Below are 22071 nucleotides of genomic sequence, written 5' to 3'. Positions count from 1 at the left end.
AGAGAAACGAGGGGGCGGGAGGAGTAGAGAGGTGGAGGCTCGCGCGCTTGCGCACGCAGCTCCAGGGACCCTAGGTTTTCTATGGGATTCCCAATCTGCAGCAGAGATTCACCCGAGCGTGTTGCAGCGGCCGCTGGGCTTGCAGGGCGCAATCCAAGAGAGATTTAAGCAGCCCGGAGCTCCTAGAAAAGGAGCGAGAGAGAACCACTCACAGAGACGGTTTAGCCGTTAGCCTGAATTAAATATATATTTTTTTGAAAGAACTGTTGAGTTTTATCATTTTCCTTAAGTGACGGTGTACAGCGCTATAACTGTAAGTGAAAAATATAATCTTCGTTGCATTTTTTGCATGTGTAGCGCAGCCGATTATCAAGAGATGCTTTGGCTCTTGTCACGTATTTTGCTTTGCATAGATGCTACTAAATGCATGGTGACAGTTGCCTTGGTTAACGTTAGTGGGTCGGAATGTGCTGCTGGTTCATAGGGGATCTTTTGGGATAATGCGGTGGGGGGAGGAATGTTTATATGCGGCGTGTTCCGGGGACTTAGGCTAGATTTAAGACAGGTGAGACTAGGTGCTTTTTTTAGTATAAGACTACAAATAGGTGGATTTTCTAATCGGACTTGAGTAGCTAATTAAACGATTGTGAAGTGTCCCAGTTGCTGATAAAACTATTGAGCGGTTGCAGTTAAGTGCCAACCTGTCATACGTGGTATTGGTGCACCATTTTTTTTCCACGGTGGAGAAACACAAAAGGTGTTTGCTAAGTAAAACTGAGTGGACGAGGCTGGTGTGGGCATCACCATTGGTTGCTATGCAGGATGCTAGTGTTTAAAACCCAAGGAGTTAGGCGCACAAGTATATTGTTAGTACTTGGAAAATGCTGTTTTCTGTTTCTTTTCTCTATTCGTCACAATGATGAATTGTTAAGAAAAAGGAAAGCTGTTGTACAGCATCTTTGATTTTGAACAGAGTCAAGAGTGGCTGGATGAGGACCTAACTAGCTACCTGACTCTGCATTCCGCATTTGCCTTCCGGAATGCAGGGCTGGGAACTGCACACCCCTTGGCATGTTGCATTTGGTAATGTTGCTTTAAAGGAGAAAAGGTCGTTCTGTGTTTTTAACTTCAATTGGGTTGTTTCGAGCTCGGAAAGTGGAAGAAGGGTCTTCACAAGGTCAAACCTTGTTTGGGGGAAAAACAGATTACAGAAGCGTACCCTCCAGGGTGTGAGAATGTGTAAAGGGAGGGGGTAGAGATGTGGGGATGGTTCTCCCAGGCAAGGAGAGGGAGAGAGCTCATCTCTGCACGAATGTACTCAGTGAGATGCCAGAGTGGGAATCCATTTTTTCAGAGTTGCCCTCTTGTCCATATTTTGGAGACTAAAATGAGATAGAATTGCTGGTGGGTGTGGAAGGCACAAAGTACAGTCTGTAAGCCGAGTTCCTCTTGAAGGCATGAGAAGCCAGGGAGTTTTATTTCTACATTATTTTTTTTCTTAATTCAAAAGAATTTTAGGCTGAGACAAATGTAAAATGAAACTTGTGCAAACTCATTTTATCCCTTTATCATTTAAAGTGTCTCCATCTGCCTGTGGCGTGGGGGTGGGGTCTGCATCATTGTAGACCTTACTCACCAGTGTCCTCTCACCCAGATTGGAGAGCTAAATAACCCCAGAAAAATGCTGCATTGAAGCAGATTGGCAGAATGGTGTGAGGCATTGAGAAGAGGGGCTGCTGTGTACTGGATTTCCACAAAAAGTCAATCTGATCTCTGGGATGGAAATAAATAGAAAGAAACATTTTGCACATCTTTTGATGGTTTGATCAGTAGGGCCATTTTCAACCCCTCAAAGGAATGTGTGATTTGCTTCAATGCATAACATTTGGGATAGAAAATTTGAGAATAGCCTCTCCCTGGAAATCCAAAGTAGATATCACACAGCCTCCCCTCCTCCTTACTCCGGGGCAGAAAGACCAGTCGTGGTCACATTTGAGCCATACTCGTTGCCATCACTGAGTTGGCATCGGTTCAGTGACCTGTGTTTGTGTGGCTCTGCATTGATAAGTAGGTAGCAGAGGAAATGGGGGAGTCACGAATCAATGATCGTTGATGCTGGGTCTCAGCTTCTCTGGCTCCTACAGATTTGAAAATGAGGCCCAGAGCCATGCAACTAGATAAAACCAATTAACTTCCGGTCTATGGGACAAATAAAAAGTCAGGTTGGGTGCAAATATTCTCTTCTCTGCAGTGTTCAGTATCCTCAACAATACTGCTGTAATCTTTATATATATATATATATATATATATATATATATATATATATACCTTATCTTTTCCTATGGTATGAGGTGATCTTGCTAGGTAAGGAGGGGCTTTTATACTCTTCTTTGCATCTTTCCCATTGCCCCTCGTCTCTAAGGAACCCACCTCATTGGGTTATGTTTGTTTTCTTTTTTAATTTTTAGTCTGCTCTCCCTGGTGTACTCTGCATCTCAGTCAATTTATTTAAGACCTTTAGTGTTTCTGGGAGGCATCAGCAAACCAGAGGCAAGGGTACCTCCTGGATGAGATCTGCCTGGGGTGGATCCATTTCTCCTGGCTCCACTCCCAGAATCCCACAGGGGCTGCAGGCTACAGAGATACTGCAGGTGCCATCCCCACCCCTCTGCCAGACTAGCCTCCTCCGAAGCTGCTGCAGCTGCAGGAATGGGGATGTTGTAGAGCAAAGAAACTGCAGGATAAACATACAGTGGACTCTGCCAACTCCCCTGGCTCCTGGAAGGCAGAAGCCAAATCAGAGATGTGCACCTCCAGGCTGTATGGAAATCCTCCAGGGGAAGTCACCTGCCGTGGGGTGGGGCAGAAATGCTATTGGGAGACTGCTTAGTAGGGTTAGAGAGCAGGGTAATGAGGCTTTGTGACCCCTTTGGAGCTTTTTCAAGCCTGCATACGCACACAGCTTTTCTTTTGGGTGGTACGTTCTTCCTTCTTGCGCAGCTTTCTTTACTCGGTAGCCGAACTAGAGCTATAGCACATACATGGCCTGCTTCATTCCTTCCCCCCACCTTCTCTGGTCTTTTCCTTATCCTTTGCTTTCTTAATCCCCCCAAAATTTCTCTTTTTTTTTCCTTTTCATCCATAAAAATATTTCTAGAGTGCCTACACACAGTTCCATTCCTTTAAAAGATAATCTTGGCCCTCCTGTTCTTTCTCCAAAAATATAATCTCCCAGACACTTGGGAAGACAGCTACAACCAGCACAAATGTCTCCAGGAGGCAATGCCAGCTATTCCTATCCCCCAAATGATGAAGCATGGGGGTAGGGCTCTGCAAGGTGGAGCGGAGCAGAGGAAGGCCTTGGTGGTGCTTTTCCATTCACAAAAGGAACTAAACAGTCTTAGATGTTGTTTAATCTGAGGTAGCAAGGACTCCCAGCATATGCACCAAGTGGCAGCATCTTACCCCTCCTTTCCTGGTAAACATCTTCTAAAAGGGGATGAGCTCTGTCCTGGATATCTTCTGTTCATATATATGTATGTATGTATATATATATATATATATATATATATATATATATATATATATTTCGTGATATTGGAGTTTTGTCCCAGGCTTTTCTAGATACCAGGAAGCCTCAATGGAGACCCAGAGACTTGTGGCTGCTGAGGGCCTTGCTTTGGTTGGCTATATGTTCCATAATTGAAAAACGTGCCCAAGAATATTAATAGCTTTCCTTACAGGATTTTCTGTATACAGTAGCATGATTGGGAGGGTTGTGTTTAATGGAACTGTATACACATGTGGATTCTGAACAGTTCAGAGGGATTCCCAAAGGAGTTTTGAAAAATGGCATACAGCGTCAATATCAGCCGCAAACCTGTAATTTCTTATTGCTAAGCCCAGTATGTTAATGCCATTCCAAAAGATCATTTCCATCATACAGAGTGGTTTCTGTGCACCTCCGATTTGTGATAATGGGAATGTAAGACAATTGCTTTTATAGAGGGAATTGAGTTCATGGGGGCTTAGGAATGGTTCAGTTGGTGAAGTGCTTGCATGCAAATATGACACTCCACATTCAAACCCTAATGAATTCAATTCCACGTGAAAACCAGGGAATAATAGTGTCTGCTTACAATCCCAGTACTGGGGTGGCAGAGACAGGCTGACCCCTGCAACTCACCGACTTGCCATCTTGGCCTAGTAAGGGAGCCCCAGATCCCAATGAAAGACCCTGTCTCAAAAACAAATACAAACAGCAAACAACAACAACAAAAGAGAGATCCAGTTTGATTTATGGCTTCCATGACCTCCATACATGTGAGCACAGACATGTACACTCACACATGCATGTGCATACACACAAAGAAGGGAACATATTCAACAAATCTAAGGTTTGACATTGTCTCTCTCAGCTATATGTAATAGGTATGGCATTAATTCTTTAAAAAAATGTGTAATGCCAAAGAATGATAGCTGTTTCTATTTCCCTCAGTTATCTAGTCTGTTCCTCCAACATAAATAAGGTAGATGGTATTTAAGAAAAACTATCACTTCAAGTCTTCACGAACAGTATGAAATCAAGGTGTTGGTGAGATTTATAGTATTTCTACAATATCTACATATATTTCCTAGCAGAAACTCTAATGTTTGTTAATTGAATATTTGCATGTAACTTTCAATTAAAGTAATTAAATAATTTCTGTGAAGACCATATGCACAATTAATTCTGTTTTAAAAATCTTTGGGGGAACTAGGGAGATGACTCAGTTAGGAAAGTGCCTGCTGCCAAAGCTTAAGCCCGGAGTTGGATCCTTAGCACCCATATAAAAGCTAGATACAGTGGCATACATCCATCACCCCAGCACGGATGAGGGCAGCCACCGGCAGATCTCCAGAGCTGACTGACCAGCAAGATTTGTCAGTTGACTCTGGGATCAGTGAAAGGTCTCGTCTCAAAAAAGAAGATGGAAGGCAGTAGAGGAAGATGTCCAACGTCAACCTGATATCCGCACACACATGTTCTCCTGAACACAGGTACCTTCATGTGCATCCTCACAAACAGACAGAAATGCAAGCATCACACACACACACAGAGAGAGAGAGAGAGAGAGAGAGAGAGAGAGAGAGAGAGAGAGAGAGAGAATTTAATACATTTTTACTAAAATTGAATACTATATACTAAAGGATATTTTACAGTTTACTTTTAGTAAATATATAAAATATTACATAAGGTTTTCTTTTCAAAGTAGAATGCTGGGCTGGAGAGATTGCTTAGCCATTAAAAGCTAGGCTCACAACCTAAAAGACAAGAGTAGCATGTCCTTCCACTATTTTATTGATTTTTCTTTCCATTTATTGAAAATGGATTTTTTTTTCTCACATAATATATCCTAATTACAGTTTCCCCTCCCTCTACATTTCCCAATTCCTCTCCCCTCCCCGTCCCACCTGGATCCATTCCATTTATGGCTCTCGTTAGAAAACAAACAAGTTTCTAAGGGATTCCAATAAAATAAAATATAATAAGGTAGAATAAAAACTGCTTATTAATAAGCAGAAAGTTTAATTATATTGTCTATATTCTGGACTTGACATTGTCAAGTCATCAAGGAAAGATAAACCTAGACAACAACAGCTATGCACTGTATTTATGGTCTCTGAAGCTATGGAATTATGTTAGTGTGTTCACAGTGAAGGGACCACAACATTACATTTCCCATTTATGGTTTGCTTCTAATGATGATGGCTTTGCTTTCTTGGTTCAGTTCACTGAGAACTTTACTAGGTGAAGGATCTTGGTGATGCATTAAAAACTACTTAATGAATGAAACAAAAATGGAATAGCAAATGACTTAAGAATCTTCAAGGAGATTTGACGCTTTACTCTGTGAATCCATCACACAGATGCTCTATGAGAGTGAGCTACACAAACCAGCTAAGTTTCTTGTTCTGGGCGTCTCCATTGCCTTGCCTCAGTACCAACCTTACAGAGACGATCTAATAAGTAACCACGGAGTGTTTACTTTTGATAAAGCATATAATAATGGCCATTATTTCCTATGACTTGTTGGATAATGTCTGGGTGAACATTTTATACTCTATTGTTCAAATTACAATTAATACCTAGAGTGCTCTCATCCACCAAGTGGCTCTCGATCTCAAGATAGATAATACAATAATTGCTAGCCTTTTTAAAAATAGAAATTGGGTCTCTTTTAATTAAAGAAATTTCATTTTAAAGCCAGACAGTGGTGGTACACGCCTTTAATCCCAGCCCTCGGGAGGCAGAGGTAGATGGGTCACTCAGTTTCAGGCCAGTCTGGTCTACAGACAGAGTTCCAGGACAGCCGGGGTTATACAGAGAAACCTTGTCTACAAAAATAACAATCATTTTAAAAAATATTTCTCATAAAATACAATGTTAACAGATCAGTTGGAAATATTACCAGTTATAAGCCCATAGACAAAATTTTATTTTTCTCAATTATTGCTCATGGAAGTACCTTCCTAGATGTAAAAACTACTTCTGTTTACTTACTATGTCTTAGGCTCTGAAAGACCTAAAATTTTTAAAGAGCTCGGTATAAATAGATTCTTTTTTTCTACATTGTTAACAGGTAGAATTTATTTCAAAGCCTAGGTAAAATTTCATTAAGGCAAAAATAAGACCCTAATATTTCTATTGTTTTATGTGTTGGAATGATTTTTAAAGTTGGTGGTTTCTTAAACAGTATGCTTTGTGTTATAGGATTCTCTGGTGTTTTAGATTTGGGCCTGGTTGTATTAATTTCTTGCATGCATATGCTTGTTTCTGATTTCTTGAGATTCGGTATTAAAATTATAAGTAAAATGTCCCAAGGAAGACTTAATCAAGCATTATCAACAGTGTTGAAATGCTTATTAATATAATATTTTATTTTTAAGCATCATCTGGTATTGTTCACATCTGACTCTTCAGTGAGAATTTCTGCTTGTTGGAATTTAACTAGGTTTTTGGTGGTCATGAAAAACTTGGCTCATTTTAAAATTTCAAATGTTATTGTAATTTTTACATAAGGTGTTTGATGTTTGTTTTCTTTCTTACATAGGAAATTTTATGAAAAGCTAAAATGTGAAATCAGTTTAATTTGCTTATATAAAATTGTTAGTTTTTCTTTAAATGATTATATAAGTATTCATAGTTCCAAGGGAGATGAAAATCATCCTCTTAATCATCCATCAGTCTAAGCAGTGTTGGGAGACTCCTCACTAATACTTTACTTGGCTTTTCAAAAAAAAATGACAAGAAGCATAATCAAGAATATTCAAGAGGGTATGGTAGCCCAAGCATATAATCTCAACAACTTGAGAAACTAAGGAAGAAAGACCACAAGCTCAAAGGCTGGAGCTGACTCAGGAAAGTACATGTTATATAAGATATAGAGAAATTTAGGAAGACACCAACATCAACCTCTGTATCACACACGGACACACATACTCACACACACAGAGACACAATCACAGAAATGCACATGTAGACCCATGTGCCAGCACACATCCATGAACATATTCAAATACATAAACATACACACATATGCGCGCGCACACGCACGTGCGTACACACACCTCATATAGCTGCAGAGTACAATCAGAGCCAGCCTAAGCAACCTAGTAAGACTTTGCCTCAAAATATATTAAAAAGGCTGGGGATGGTTGGGTATAGCATAAAATCCTAAATTCAATCCCAAGTACTGGAGGAAAAAGAAAATCTTCAAGCCAGATGCAGCCAGATAAAACCCAATATTTTATTAGTTCTATGACCTTCTATAAATTGGTTAATCCCTTGGATTAACCATTTTCTATAGTAATTTACAGCCCTCTTGAATACAAAATAGACCATGTATATAACATAAAGATGCATTACTAAAAATATGTAACCAATGATAAATACCCTTTGAAAGCTTCCTTTTCATTGTGAATCAATGCAATTTTGGTCACTGTAGCAGCATTTAGTTAACTGTAGAACAACCTCAAATAAGATACTGTGATGACCCTCAAGAAATCATGCCTAGTAGAGAAGCAGACAGATGCAATTCAGTAAGTGAAATAACAAGCTGGCATGGTCCAGCCGTGAGAACATACACCTGTGGCCCCAGTATGTGGGAAGTGGACATGAGGCTGAGTAGCTCAAGTCCAGCCTGGACTACACGACATCCTGTCTTGAAAGAAAGAGAGAAAGAAAGAAAGAAAGAAAGAAAGAAAGAAAGAAAGAAAGAAAGAAAGAAAGAAAGAAAGAAAGAAAGAAAGAAAGAAAGGAAAGAACAAAAATGATTTTGAGGTATAGGAGAATCTCTGAAAGAAAGAAATACCTTCATGAAAACCTCGAAGCCCCAGTTTCTCTCAGTCCTCCTATAGATGCACCCTCTTTAGTTTCTCTTCATCACCCCACCATATAATACCTACATATGGCTGAGAACTGCAAAGGCAGCATCGTTTGTTTCCTTCCTGAACGCATTTGAAGCTCATCTATGGATTACTATGCAGTGCAGGTAACTAAGGCAGCCTTTCTCCTCCCTTACCACCCTACACTGAATTTAGTACAAACAGCTCAAGAGCCCTGCCTTGTTAAAGGATTAAATGGTATACTCCAATACTTCTATCCTTCACTACCTTCCAAAACACACCCTCCTCACACCCACCCCATTACTCCAACTCACCCCATGACTAATCTTTCAACCCGAATCTGTGGGAGGAGACTTTTAGATTCTACTCTTTCATTCTTTTCTCTCAGGGCTTTTACAGTTTGAAAGAAAATCCGAGCAGCTTTTTCCTATTAAACCAAAAACTTATTTGCATATTTTTCTAGACACACATACCATAACCTTACTGTTTTAAACAGTTCTAAGAGCTGTGTTCCTTTTCTTCTAACTCTTCCTCTATTTACTGGGGAATTTAAGTGATTTCTAGTTTGCAGGCATAAGAAACATCTTTTTTTTCCCTTTGAGCAAATGTCGGTCCTCCATTTTGAGGACTCCATACAAGGAGTTCAAGGTGAATATAAAGTGGGATATTTGGTTTCAATCTTTTGTGCTGATTTTCTTAGTTGTCAAAAATAATTTCACATTACTTTATAAGAGTGCTAAGGTCAATCCTACAAATGTACATATAGCAAATGAAATAGCTTAGCATCTCATAAACAATCTCTCCCCATGCAGACTTTCTTAGGGCCCATCCCTCTCCTTCCTGTTCACCTTCTCAGTCTGTACTTCATTATTTCTTCCACTGTAGCATAGGTGTATTCTGCTGTATTTTTTTCAAGTATGTCTGTCCTACTGAACCAGGCTGGGAGCAGAATTATAGGTAACACACACATATACCAGGTACTGTCATGAATTCAACGTTGGGAAAACTGTGCTAACCCAATTAGTGTCCTAGCTTAGAGCTGAGTTTCTGCATCCATTTGAAAAAAAAAAAATCTCTTGTCTTGCAATAAGACATACTTTGTACTACAGAATCCAAAGTTTCAGGGCATAACTAATGGCTGACCAGCCTCCACTCCAGTGGCTCAATGGTGTATTTAATAGTATCTTCTTCCTGTTTTCTTCTAAGGTGCCTCTCACACCTGTACAACACTGCAGGAAACACCATACTTTACCTCTTGTGCCAGCTCTGTCTCAGTCATTTGCATATGCTTGGTCTACCAAGGAAATGCCTATGAAATAATACCAAGAAAATAGCAGAAACAGAGGCCCTAATGCTGCATTGCAGAGTATGTGCATGTCAGGGTTAGACTCCAAAAGCCTTCTGTTGCTGAGGGTTGTAGAAGTGTAGTCCCATAATGTAAATAGGCCATCAGCAAAGGGCAGTTCTCAAACAGAGGTGACAGAGAAATATACACACATACAGGTAGGTCAACACATACATACATAGTACATACACCCTCAGTATCTTCACTATAGATATTTACTAAATTTTTAAACAAAATACTTTAGGGAAGGGGCTGGAGAGATATCTTGACTGTTAAGACAACTTACTGCTCTTGCAAAAGATTCAGGTTCACTTCACATGGTAGCTCATAATTGTCCATAGTAACTCCATTTCCAAGAATCTGATCCCCTCTTCTGACCACAATGGGCACTAAGCATGAACATGGTACACATGCATACATGCAGGCAGCACTTACACACATAAAATAAAGTCAGTAAATCTTAAAAGCTATTCTAGAGCAGTTGATATATAACAAATCAGTGTTCGTGGAAATCCCATGAAGATGGCATCCATTGAAAGGTCACCATTTTGCATAGCTGGCAGTGGTGATGAAAAGCTGGTACTAAGGACATAATAGTCTTTATTTCTTGAAGATACCTTTTCAAAACTTTGATGGTTACTTTTCCTTGAAGACTTCTCTAGAAACATTTCTGGAGGGGAAATGAACTACTGCAGTCCATAGTCAGCCACAGCTCAAATGTTCATATTAATCATAAGTGTATTTGGTCCTGTGGTCAAGGCCCCTGAGTCTACTAAGCTTTGTGGAACTATATTTCTAAGGCTGTTTGCAAAGAAATCTTTTACTAGTATGTGCTTATTAGCATTTTGTTTTGTTTCTGAAGAACTCAGCCAGGAAACTTGCTTTAACGAGACCAGAAGGTGAACTAGGGGGTGAAGATAGCGTGGGGTCAGGACTAATTACAGGACTAATTAGAAATGTCTTTCTGGTGTGAAAGCTATACTCTGGCCACAGGTGTGGCCTTAGAGAAGTAACTTCATTTCTCTGAGTTTTCACTTCCTCCCGTGAAAAATTTGACCCAGCCTGATTAATTAGGAGTTAGTGAGAGATTGACACATTTGTGAACATACTCTACACATGATACCCTGTGAAGAAAAGGAGATTATTATTATCACTTTGCTTTAGAATCTTAGTTTAACCCTGGTTTTTCAAAAGGTAACTCAGAATCAAAATACTGATCTTGTGGAAAATTCTACGTGGAGATTATATCTGCTAAAATTATCTTTCTGTCCCCTGTCCACCCCAACTGCAGGTCCATAGATAGACTATGTATGTCTGTATGCATGCTATATAAACATATATATACATATATGTCTATACACAGATAAATGTCATATACCTTCAACCAGGTCTTCCTCTTTTTTGTTTTGCTTTGGAAGGAAGGAAAGAAGGAAGGAAGGAAGGAAGGAAGGAAGGAAGGAAGGAAGGAAGGAAGGAAGGAAGGAAGGAGAAATCCACTCTGAGAATTCAGTGCCCTCTTCTGACCTCCATAGGGACCAGATACACACATGGCAAACAGAAATACATGAAGACAAAACTTCATACATATATGAAGAAGAAAGACGAACTCACTAAAAGCTGACAGGAAAGCCTAACTCACCAAATGTTTAAGAAATATCTATATCGTCTCTATGAGATTTCCTATGTGGCTTAAGACCCAGAGCCCACAATCATTTCCTCGTAGAGAAAATGTCTCTAATTACAGAGAGGCCTTTGTGGGAAGAAAGGCAGCCATGTTTCATGCCCACAGGCTAGTTCTACTGGGGACCATTCAGAAATAAGGTTTTTCAACCCACTGAGGTAAGAGGCTTAGAGTTGTAACTGCTCTTCTTTTGGATTCAGCATGCATATATAAACCTAAACTGTGCAAGGACAGCACACCTTTCAAAAGCAACAAAAGCCCTCTAGATGCCCACACCCACAGAGAATCTGTTGTACTCAGGCTCTGTGCCTCCTAATGCAGTCAGGACAAGTTTCCTGTAAGGACAATGGAAGTGGATGCTCCTTAGCTGTCTATAGCACCAATAATTAAAATCCGATCCTTTCTTAGGAACACTAGTCTAGGCTTGCTAACCAAAAGCATCTCTGTTAACTCTTGGATAATCTGGGCACATTCTATAATCACTGTGCTTACAATTACTCTCCTTCAAAATTGGAAGATACTGGAGCAAAGAAACTACTTTGGCTCCTTTAGGTGACATGTCACCAGAGACCAGTAGAATAGGAGTTATTATTAGTTGATTTGCATTACCTCTCATTTGGGTGTGTGTTATTCCTCAAACACCTCAGAACAGTGAGAAATAGCATGGATCTGACTCCCAGGACACTAATGTCCAGGATGCTATGGAACTATCACTTAAGGTCTTCCCTGTCTCCTGTGTCAGCCTCTTCCCTCACCTTCTGTTCAGAGCAAATGAGCAAGGCCCATTTCTATTTCTTCTTCACGACTACATGAAAATTGACTGGAAGGCAGACATGGTGGTGTGCACATGATAGTGCACACCTGTAAAGCACACATGATGGTGCACACCTTTCAGGAGGCAGAGACAGGAAGATTCTGTTAAACGCTGCCTCATCTACATATCTACATAGTGAATTCTATGCCATCTGGAACTACAAAATGAGACCATGTCTCAGAAAACCAAAAACAAATAAAATTATGCTGGAAAAAAAGAAACCAAACCAGATACAAAGCACAAATTTATATCTAAAGGATACTAACATTTTTTTAATTTCTAGAAACAACCACTTTTCTGATACCCCCAAAGAAACCTGAAAAATCATAGATCAGGAGCCAACAAGATGGCTAGTAGATGGAGGCGCTCACTGCTAACTCTGACAACCTGAGTTCAATCCCCACAGCCCTTCCCCAACACACACATATCTGCAAAGTTATAATGAAAATAATTTTAGTATAATTACAAACTAGTCCAAAATACTACCATAGGCTAGGAAAGAAAAACCTGGTAGGATGTGTTTGCAACAATAATGGGAGAATAAAAGTATGCATAAAATCCATTCTATAAGCTGGTTTCGGCTCTAAGGAATAAGACAAAATGGTGTACGATTCTTAGAACAAAGCAACGTGGCAGAATTGCTGTCTGGAAACTAAAAACTGCTATGTGAAATAAGAAGGGTAATCATCAGAGGAAAGAGACCTGGAGGCTACCTGGAACATTGGGGAAACTTGGAAAATTGAATCTCTTCCAAAAAGGTGTTGGTAGAAAATAGCATGCATAGAAGGTTTCGATGGTTCATCTTTGGCTGTGAGCCATGACTGAATTCATATGACTATTGGAAGCCTTCCTTGGGCCATATTTGGAAAGAAATTAAATCAGAAGTCTTTTGTATCTTGTAATATTAGTCAACTATTTTGAAAAGAACTTAGCTTGTGCCAGCAACTGTGCTGGGTATTTCTATTTCTGCACATGGTTTCCTTGATTCCACCCCAGCAGATCTATCAGGTAAGTACTTTAAGGTAAGCTTTATTCTATAACTGAGAAAGTGTGTTTCAGGAAGGAAAAAGGTTGTCCAGGTTCACATAGCTATTCAAAGGAAGTCTTGCTCAAAACTAAGGCTCTCTCTTTGCCCAATCCCCAGTCATACATCAGAGGTGTTTTTTATGTTAAAAGTATACCTAGTAGCAGAAAATGACATTAGAAATCTCCTTGTGCCCTTCGACTAGCTCTAAGGATCATTATCAAGAACACATCTTCTAGCACTCTCTGCCAATAGATTAGTTTCAATGCATAAGGCATGCTATAATTTCATATATGAATATTTAAATGTATATCTTTATGTTCTCCTTAAAATATCAACAGCACTTTTTAACACAGGAGAAAAATTACCTAATATCCAAATACCCCTTTACTGCTTGAATCTTATGATGATTCATTTTCATTATCAAATTGACTCAGTTTAGGATCATCTAGGAGACATATCTCTGGGCATGTTTATGAAGGCACTCCAGAGAAGTTGCACTGAAAAGAGAAGATCCACCGTGAATGAAGACACCACCATCCTGTGAATGTGGGCCCAACACTCAATTTAAAGAAAAGAGAGGGCAAGAAATCTCAATGAGCACCAACAGTCATCTCTCCCCATTTCCCATCTGTGACACAGTGTGACCAGTCACCTCACATTCCAACCACAATATCTTCCCTGTCATGATGGGCTGACTGTACCTTCCACAAGAGAAACAGAGTAACCCTTCATCAAATTGTTTTCATGATGTAGTTTGTCACAAGAATGAGAAGAGTGACTAATATAGATCCCATTAGTGCCCATATGAGTTATGTGAATCAGAATTCAAATAGAGTCTATATATCCTAAATAGTGAACAGTCAGCAGCCTAGTTTATCCAAAACAAGATTACTTTTCAACAGAGAGAAATACAGTGTAGATGGGAGTGTTTTTGGCCATATATACAGCCCAGTTACTCTGAACAATTTCTGTAAGGTTTGGAATCCAAAAAAATATACCCTGAGATTAATAGCAAGGACTACTATTGTATATTTGGAAATGCTTAGAACAGCCTCTGGCATCTGCAAGGTTTTCAATGAATTCTGATTTCCTTTCTGAAGAGGAAAAGGGGGGAAATGTAAGAGTAGTCCAAGAAGCTTGAAGAAACTTCTTGGAGTACTTTGGCTACTGATCCTTGGAGAGCATTCCCATTTTGTTTCTGGACCACAGTTGTGCCAAAGTGGCTAATGACTAATGGCTCTCAGTATTCCCCACCGTGTTTCAAGCTCTAAAGCATTTCCCATATAAAAAGGAAGCCTGTGACTTTAAAATTATCTCAAGTTCAGAAACACTGCAATATTTAAAGAATGTTTAATCTCATATGAATTAAATATTTAAAATTAGCATATGTCAATATATATTGTGATCAGAGGGTACAATTATATCTGAGAGGTAAGCTGATGGAAAATAGACAAATGGGGCTGTGCTGATTCTTTTTGTGTTGCTGTAATAAAACACTGTGCCGAAAGGCAACTTGAGGAAGAGTTTATTTTGGCCTATAGCTACAGAGGCAGAGTCCATAATGGCAGGCGGGAGGTATGGCAGCAGTAACAGGAAGCTGAGAGTTCATTCACATCTTCAACCATAAGCATAAAGTAGAGAGTGAATTGAAAGTAGAGCACTGCTTTAAGTACACTGATCCCACCCTCAATGACATACTTCCTCCGGTAAGGCCACACCTCCTCCATAGCCTCTCCAAATAGTGCCACCAACTGGGTGCCAAGCATTCAAATGCCTAAGCCTAAGGGAACATTTCTTATTAAACAACAGCCAATCTGATTCATGCCTGAGCTGGCTTTTTATTTTACAAATTTGGGCAAAGCCATTCATTCTTCATTGGTTCAGTTTAAGGTATAAAATAGAAGTTCTGAGTAAGAAAATCTTAATGATCAGTACATTTGAGGAGGAAAATGTAAGCATATGTTAGAACCAAGTTTAATTTGACCCTGTCACTTAATGTGTATGTGGTCTTATGCAAACTAACTTAGCCTTTCTGGACACCAGTCTTCACATTTGTTAAATATAACTTATTTCATGATGTTATTTTTAAGATAAAAATAATATGCACTACATGCTTGGCAGAAGTCTAATCTTTATTGCTACTTAATAATAGTTATTATTGTTGTTTTTAGTAAAATTAGTATTGGATACTTGTAATTTTTAAAATGTTTTTATTTATTCTTTGAGAATTTTGTGCAGTACATTTTGATTATTTCTTTCCCCTCCCCCAACTCCTCTCAGATCCTTCCCTACTTCCCTCTCTACTCAACTTTGTTTCCTTTCTCTCTTAAACAACAAAGCAGAGCAAACAAAACCAATAGATACACCAAAGCAAAACAGACACAGAGTCCAGTTTATGTCTGCCAACTACTCCCGGGGCCTACCCTGGAACATAGTTTATAATAACAGTGCCACTTCATTGATTTTTTTTTCTATCCTAGCAGCTACCACCTTCAAATAGTTCTCCATTAGGAGTGGGATTTTGTGTTCTCAACCGTCCTCCATGCTGAAGTTTTGTCTGACTTAAGCCCGTGCAAGTCTTGTACATGCTGTCATGGTCATCATGAGTTTGTATGCTGTCTGACATGTTACATCTCAAAAATACTGCTCCCTAGAGTCATACCTCTAGCTCTTTCAAATCCTCCCAGTCCCTCTTCCACATGGATCGTGAGGATTGAGAATGGTATGATAAAGTCTATTCTTCACTACACTTTGTCCAGTTGTGGGTCTCTGTGACTATTACCATCTACTGGAAGAAGTGTCTCCACTGATGAGGGCCAAGCTTCACAATAAGCATTTGAGTTACTCAGTAGACCTTCCCTCGAAGATCTGTAGCTATAAAATCCTCTGGGGAAATGTCCACATGATTTAAGGCAGATTATTCTCTTTTGTGTTTTAACTGAAATATATTTCTGGCATTTTTCTCCTTAAAAGTAAGCTTTATTAGCAAACAAACAAATAAACAAACACAGACATCTAGGTGGAAATCTTGGATACAGTGGGTAACAAATTTCATTACATCTCATTCCAGTCCCGATTTGGTGGTCCCAAGAGAATCTTCCTGGATGGGAACTTTTCACACTCATCCAGCTAACATCATGTGCTTCTACCATATGCCACAAAGTGAGCTGAGCCCCAGATATACAAATATACTCAGGATAAATCAGTAAACCTGGCATGATGGCATATGCATGTATATCCGGGAGATGGGAACAGATGGATAAGCAGTTCAAGGCTAGCTTCGGCTACATGAGACCCTTCCTTTATAAAATAAAGTGACAAATGTCTATTTTCAAGGATCCAAGTGAAATAGCTCTAATATTAAATTAGTATTGAAGAGGTAGTATTTTGGCCAAACAGAATAACTGAGTACTTTCTTTCCATTTGAGACCATAGCATCAACCAACATATGCTATAATCCCAAAACTGGACAGGCTGAGGCTGAGGAACTACCATAAGTTCTAGGCTAGCCTGGACTACACAAAGAGTTCCAGAGTTACACTACAAGGCCTTGAATATAAATAAGTAAACAAACAAATAAGCATAATAGCAGACGAGTCTTGATTTTTAAGCAGTTCCAGGTCAATAAGTTTAATAGCCTAAAGAAAAACTGGATTCTGACTTAGTTTCCATTTTAATATTTTGGTTATTTATTTATTTATTTACACATCCATTTATTTATTTGAGATAGGATCCTTTTCAACTGTCTCCATTGCACAATTCTGTCTCAACTTCCCGAGTGCTGGGATTATTGAATTTTGCCAACATAACTCACTTTCTATTGTAGTTACAGGTGATCCTTTTTGCTTTGCTGTATTTTTATTAACTTTTGAGAAGTCTGTACCAGGTATTTTGTAATATATTCATATCCCTTTCCCAGCTATGAAACAGGGCCCTAAGCCAGTAAAACTCTAGCTTTTCCTGTTATTGTATCAGTTATTATAGAACTATGTTTATCAAATTAATCATTTATAGGTACAATCTAAAAAAAGAAAGTAAATTATAAAACTTCCATTTACAACTTCACAAATCAACTAAACCATTAAAAGTGGTTGAGTTCTAGACTGCACAGGAGAGAGCAAATTCCGACTGTGAATCACAACACGAGTTCAAACCCCAGTGTCACCAGCCCGTGGCTGCTCAGTATCCCCTTCTTTACCTGTAAATTATGAATGATTAAATCTAGTCTTCAATATACCTGTAGATACCAAGTGAGGTTTCACATGTGGTGAACCTACCATAAAGCTATGATTACGACTGTTTACAGTGCTGTACAACTAGGACTTCTAAGACTGACATATTAAAACAAAGTTCTGAAACACAACACTCAATTAATTCAGTGGTATGCTCATTCAAGGCCTTATTCAATGCCCAAGTAACTATAGAATCTTAATAAATATACATTCAATGAGTCATAGAATGCCAGATGGTCCCAAATCCTTGTCTGAAGGAACAGGATGGTGGGAATTTCTGGGCATCCACAGAAGATATTTAAGGGGAAAAAAAAAGAAGCATGCACCTGCTTTGTTTGTCACCTGGAGTCTGCGCTTGTCACACAAGCTTTCACCTTTGAGTGCTCAGGTGTTCCAAACACCCACAGCTAATCCCTCAAGAAAAGGAAGCGAAGGTGTCATCAAGCATTCCAAGTCTGTAAACATCCGTTTCCCCGTGTTATCTTTTTGCCAGCTATCCCAGCAAGTACATTAAGTACAGATTACATCACCCATGCTCAATAGCAATCCATGAATACCTGTTGTCCCTTCGCTGAATGCAGAAATGGATACAGAAATCAAGAAATTTGCCTAAAGTCCTGAAGCTTACCAGTGATAGCTCTAAATTCAAATCAGACAGGCTCACTTTCAGCTCACTCCACATTGCTTTAATTCTTCTGTTCACCATGCAGCTTTTGCATGAAGAACTAGCTTTCTGCTTTAGTTCTTTTAACATCTATTGAACATTCATCATCTGCAAGAGACTATCCTTCATAAAATACAGTCTAGTAGGACATATAAAATAATAATAAAAAAGCATCCAATTATATGTAAACTTAAGTGCCATGGAAGGAAACATGTGATGTTGATAAGAAAATACAGGAGGGAGACCTATTTGTGGACAGCTGAAATAAGAGATTCCAGATTCCCAGGAAAGCCACTGAGATTTGGGTTGCCAACTCCACCCCCCTGGAATCGTCTAGTGCTTGTTTACAGACTCCAGGCCTTACAAAGAGGACCGCTGTTGCATTTATCTCATTTCTCTCTGTGGACTCTGGATCTCCTTTGCAGGATTTAGCATCTCCCACTTTATTCCTCACCCAGGAGGCCCCAAGTGACAGAGGACTGCAGAATTATTGATGTTGGTCAGTCTCCAATGGATCCTCAGCCTCTGATGTGAGATCCTCCAGAATGGCTTCCAAACAAGAAAATCTACAAACATCTTTGTGTTGGCTGTTCCTCCCAATAGGCTCCTCCTCATGTTTCTTATTTGGTGTGGATCTCTGGGTTGTTAAATATGGCCAAGTACTTCTAAAAGAAGTACAAGAAACAGAGTGATGGCAGAGCAAGGAATGCAAGGGCACATAGAACTAAACTCACAAATATAAGCACACACATACACACACACACCTCAAACTTCCATAGTGTGAGGGTTATAGATGGGATGATTTTCCACTTTTAGAGATGTCAGGATGAGGCATTAGCTTCATAACAGGCAGAGATCAGGGATGCCATTATCTAAAGAGGAAGCAGAAGGAATCCATGTACAATAACATCAGGAAGATTCTTTAGACACATGAGCTCTAATGTTTTAATGCCATTAGACAAGTTCTTGGTCTAATGCGATGAACATGGTATCACAGAAAGAAATATGAATTCTGTAATCAGACACAGGTCCTAATCCAGCTTTGCCACAAAACATTTTGAATTTAGGAGTCATTTTTCTTGTGAAATTCAAACAATGATCGTTATATGACAGTATTCTTTTTTATTGATATAAATACTGGCACGTAAGTATCATCTGGTGTCTTAACTTTAGAGGTGATAGTTAACTATGGCTTTAATGGTAAGATTAGTAATATTAGGAAAGGCTAAGTGATAACATCCAGTTCGCGGGTGATGCCTTGTTATTGTGCAGATCTCAGGATCTGTTCAGGAGGTGAATGTTGGTGGACTCTACTTATGGAAGAGAATATAAAGAGGAAGGTTATATTCATGAGCATAACAGTGGTGTGACTTCATATAGAATCCCTACTTGTGATTCTTTTTTTAAGAATTATTTATTATTATATATAAATACACTGTAACTGTCTTCAGACATTCCAGGAAAGGCTGTTAGATCTTATTACGGATGGTTATGAGCCATCATGTGGTTGCTGGGATTTGAACTCAGGACTTTTGGAAGAGCAGTCAGTGCTCTTACCCTCTGAGCCACTGTGCCAGCCCCTACTTGTGATTCTTAAAAGTACACCCTAGAAGCTAACCCAGAGAATACAGTCCTTTTATACTGCTCTAATGGGTTATCTTCAGAATGGGAAACTTGGCTCCCACAGAACTTTCCCACCCAGCTGACAGGGTCAGTGATACCCCAACCTGCTCAATGGCTGTAATTCCAACCTACTGAGGTTTTTCTCCAGTGTGAAGTCATAGCTGGTGTCCCCAGTCTTCCCTGACCTAGATGTCCTTCTCAGGCATCTGTAAGGTGTCACTCTGTCATTTTTCACTCTCAATGTTAGCAGCTGATTGGAAGAATATATAGTGTCAAACAGCTGTCATAAATCCAGCAACATATAAAATCAATTCCTGTTTTGGCCAGGCATGGTGGTCACAATTGTAATGCCAGCACTCAGGAGATGGAGGCAGGAAGATTCATGTGGATTCAATGCCAGCCTGAACTACACAGTAAGACCTTGTCTCAGGAAAAGAAATCCCACATTTAATGAGCAATGATATTTTGTATGTGTTTGAAAACTACACAATAATATAAAAACTATACTAGTCTATTTTCCAAGGTCCAGGATTTTCACATATTCATCAGTCCTTGGGACTAATCCAGTAGATTTCCCCACATCCAGGCTTTGTCTCAACAACACAAAAACAAATTATATTCTTCAAATGACGGTAAACACTTTTGTTTGATATAAGAACAGCGTTAATGTTAAGACTACAGAATTCTTTAGAAATCAAAGCCACAAATGTTTGCTTCCTGGTGATGGCCTTCAGATGGCACAAAGCTTATATAAGCAAGGACCCCTTCCTCCACTCCTATGCAAATTTAGCTCTAAGGTTAGCACCAACATTCTGTCCCAAGTAAGTGGACCTTTGTGTTAGTGGTGGCTCATTTGCGTCTTAGCATTGTTCTGCAAAGAGGAGCAGCAAAGCCACCAGAAACAAATAGAACTTTGGGTAAATTTTTATGGGATCCAAGAAGTATCTTTATGTGAATATTCCATTTCAACTTTTCTCTCTAGAATTAGGTTCTGCGTTTATTTATTGCTTTAAAGGACAGACTCTCTTGAGGCTGGCCTCAAGTTTATTTTGTAGGTGAGGATGCCCTTGAACTTCTGATCCTTCCACTTTTATCCTCTCAGTACCAGGATTACAAGCATGCACTATGATGTGTGATTTATGTGTTATGGAAGATTCAACATGGGGCCTCGTGCAGGCTCTTCCCTCATTTGACCAACTGAGCCTTTATATCCACTGTTGATGAATGAATCTGATGTTCATTCCAAATTCTTAAAAAAGCACATCTATTTTTATCTCTCTTTAGAGAGTCCTTTCCATTCTCTGAGCTCTCCGGTCTCATCAGATGGCCTGGGATGGGCCCCTCATGTCAGTGACCCAACCTTGATCAAATTTAAGGGCATCTTGGTGTAAAAACCACTTACCACTGCTTCCCCTGGACATGAAATATTGATAGAGCCATTTTGATAAAAGAAGAAATGGGATATATTAATAACTGATATGTTCAATGCTTGGGAAAAGGAACAATCAGGAAGGTGAGATGGAGGGGGAAGAGAACTAACTGCTTCCTGGCCAAGAATAGTTGAGGCATCACAGCCTATTGTTGCACAATGCAAGAACCAAAAGCAAAGCCCGGCAGGAGGGCACGAGCCTCTCCATCTAACACAGTGCTTCTCAACCTTCATACTGCTGTGACCCTTTAATACAGTTCATTATGTTGTGGTGACCCCCCCAACCATGAAATTATTTCCATATTCTTTTCATTGCTACTTTATAGCAATGAATGAGCTCTCCGGTCTCATCAGATGGCCTGGGATGGGCCCCTCATGTCAGTGACCCAACCTTGATCAAATTTAAGGGCATCTTGGTGTAAAAACCACTTAATTTTCCTAATGTTGTGAATCGCAATATAAGTATCAGATATGCAGGATATCTGATGTGCAACTGTGTGAGAGGTCCTTTCAACCCCCAAACATTGAGAGCTGATGTTAGAAGAGGCCAGGGAAGCTTTAAGAGAGTGGCTAATACGCTTGGTCATCCAGAAGCAGAGGATGAACCTGAACTGTTGGCAAGCTCGTTGAAACCAGATGGTAAGCTATGCCGAGCAGCCCTCAGGACTGAATGCCTGATACTGAGAGTGGAGATCCTGGGTCAGTCAATCAATCACCTTCAACACCAGGGCAGCTGAGGCAGCTCTGAAAATCTGAGGGAAACAGGCAATTGCTGAACCCTTGAGAATCACAGGTTTTCAATCTGAGTTTATAATCTTTTTGTTTGTTTGTTTGTTTGTTTGTTTTGTTTTTTCGAGACAGGGTTTCT

At 39.6% G+C, this 22071-nt stretch overlaps 1 protein-coding gene across 1 annotated transcript in view; it reads left to right on the top strand.

The window, feature by feature from the left end:
* The first annotated feature begins 18 nt into the window (after positions 1-18).
* Vsnl1 (visinin like 1) overlaps positions 19-22071 on the top strand; it is a 113897-nt gene continuing 91844 nt past the window's right edge. The window contains exon 1 of the mRNA XM_021179367.2: positions 19-313. The gene's annotated coding sequence lies outside the window, so the exon portion shown is untranslated. The remainder of the gene's footprint in view (positions 314-22071) is intronic.

This window comes from Mus caroli, chromosome 12 (assembly GCF_900094665.2).
Source record: "Mus caroli chromosome 12, CAROLI_EIJ_v1.1, whole genome shotgun sequence".
NCBI lineage: Eukaryota > Metazoa > Chordata > Mammalia > Rodentia > Muridae > Mus > Mus caroli.
Note: the sequence above shows the minus strand (reverse complement) of the source record. Positions and strands in the feature narration are given on the sequence as shown.